Raw genomic sequence first — 2190 nt, 5'->3', positions numbered from 1 at the left:
ATCGGCCCCTGCACACAGAGGCCCGTGAGCGCATGGATGCTGGGATGCATCCGGCCATGTGGGACCTCAGCGAGTTAGCGGGCGGCTGGTTGAAGAGGACGGTTGCCATCTCCGGGGCATGGCGCGCGTGCCCACAGAGAGGGCTCTGAGTGCCGCCTCTGGCACGTGTGCCATAGGTTCACCACCACTGCCCTATACTTATTTTCCATTTGCCTGTTTTTCTCTCCCCTTGATGCTTCGTAGGAAAAAAAAAATCTCTCCTCTCTTTTAAACTTCTTCCCTTATTTACTTCAGTGGGGGGGGGGGGGGAAAGGCACCAACCCACCGTTTCCTGGTTTCCTTCCTGCTGAGAAGTTTTCTCCATCAGCAACGTCTGAAAGAATAGAGGACTTCTTTACAGAAGGGAGTATAAGGACTCCCTTATACAAGGGAGAGGCAGAACTAAGGAGCTGCATACTTTCACAAAATAAAATATAGAGGCTTTCAAAGTTCTGGCTGGTTAGACAGCCACGCCTCCTTCTTCCGTCACTCTATTCTAGCAGTTCCCATACCCGAACTTCCTCCAGTTTAAACAAGATAGCTACAATCTACAAAGGCACCAATGGCTTGAGACCAGTTTACCAGCAAGATTAATGTCAATCTGGGGTGGCCAAGACCTTTTTGGGACCTCTGTCCCCTGGGAGTCACAACTACTGGAATACGGGAGATGCTTTTTTTTTAACTTGTAAAATGTATTTATTGACTCAATATTTGACATTGACATCTTTTAAAATATCTCCTTACATAGGCTTAGGGCAGTGATGGTGAACCTTTTAGAGACCGAGTGCCCAAACTGCAACCCAAAACCCACTTACTTATTGCCGGGTGCCAGGTAGGCGTGGCTGTGATGGTCATGGCAGATTGGGTGGGTGTGGCCAAGGTGGGCATGATGACCTCGATGTTGCTCGTGGGGAGGGACATCTGTGGGGGCCGAGCAGGGTTGAGGGAGATCCAGGGGGTCTCTGGCACGTGGGGCGGTGGGCAGGAGGCTCGTGAGGTGAGGCGAGGCAAGGCGAGGCAGGGTGGGGGTGCCATTTGTCACAGGGCAAGGTGAGGCAGGGACTGGGGCGGCTGCTGCCTGATACCATCGGCCCCTGCACACAGAGGCCAGCGAGCACATGGGTGCTGGGATGCATCCGGCCATGTGGGACCTCAGCGAGTTAGTGGGCGGCTGGTTGAAGAGGGACAGTTGCCATCTCCGGGGCATGGCGCGCGTACCCTCAGAGAGGGCTCTGAGTGCCGCCTATAGCACGCGTGCCATAGGTTCGCCACCACTGGCTTAGGGGGTGGTCTCGGTGCAGCATCTGCTGGCCTGAACTGGGGAGGAGGAGTGCGGTCCTTCCGGGCCTCACGGGATCGGTTCCTCACCACCTTGCTGTGGATAGCACAGCTAACACAATAGTGAAGCTTCACATAGGGTAGCACATAAGAATCAAAGACACTCGCTTCAGAGATATCTTGGGACTGCAGCTGCTTCTACAATATTTCGGATGACAAACTTCTTAATAGCTTTATCCACAACGGGCACAGTTGGTACAGTGTATAGGCTGGACATGTCCACGGCCCTTCTTGGCGGGGCCATTGTTTCTTCTCTTCGTCATTTTGACGGCAAGGAGCCGAAAGAGGCGGGAGATGCTATTTTGTATACCTCAAGGAACAAACACACTGAACAAAAAGTAGACTATTTCTTGCTGCCCAAGGAAAAAAACCCAAGCTTTACCCATCTGTCTCTGCTCTCTTGAGATTAATCCAGGCAGCCTGAAAAGTTGTGCACTCAATAAGTAGCTTGTTAGTTCCTTGTCACAGGTCTGAGGCTATAAAATTGTAAGCCTTTTTTTTTTTTTGACAATGGGAACCTTTGCTTTCCAAACTTATTTTGGCCATCTGCAAGTAGTCCTCGACTTACAATCATAATTGAGACTGCCAATTATGGTCGTTAAGTCAGGACTGTTGCAAAGTGGGTCACCGTGCGACCTTTTTTTTTTTGTGGCAGCGAAATGAACGCAGTGGTCCAAATGAACGTTGTCGATTGTTAAAGCAAACCCATTGTTCACTGTGTTTTGCCAGAAACCAGAAGTGAACGTCTGTTTCCGGCAAAACAAAGCGAATTGCAGTCACTTGTCTGTGGAGCTCTGCAAATGGATGTAAATA

The 2190-nt window shown here is 50.6% G+C and overlaps 1 pseudogene; it reads right to left on the bottom strand.

Moving 5' to 3' along the window:
* Positions 1–1311: 1311 nt before the first annotated feature.
* LOC107295038 lies at positions 1312–1640 on the bottom strand (annotated as a pseudogene).
* Between the last annotated feature and the right edge of the window lie 550 nt (positions 1641–2190).

The sequence above is a fragment of the Protobothrops mucrosquamatus genome, unplaced genomic scaffold (genome assembly GCF_001527695.2).
Source record: "Protobothrops mucrosquamatus isolate PMUCROS unplaced genomic scaffold, P.Mucros_1.0 scaffold2204, whole genome shotgun sequence".
Taxonomy (NCBI): Eukaryota; Metazoa; Chordata; class Lepidosauria; order Squamata; family Viperidae; genus Protobothrops; species Protobothrops mucrosquamatus.
The sequence above is the reverse complement of the archived record's forward strand: the minus strand, read 5'-3'. Positions and strand labels throughout refer to the sequence as shown.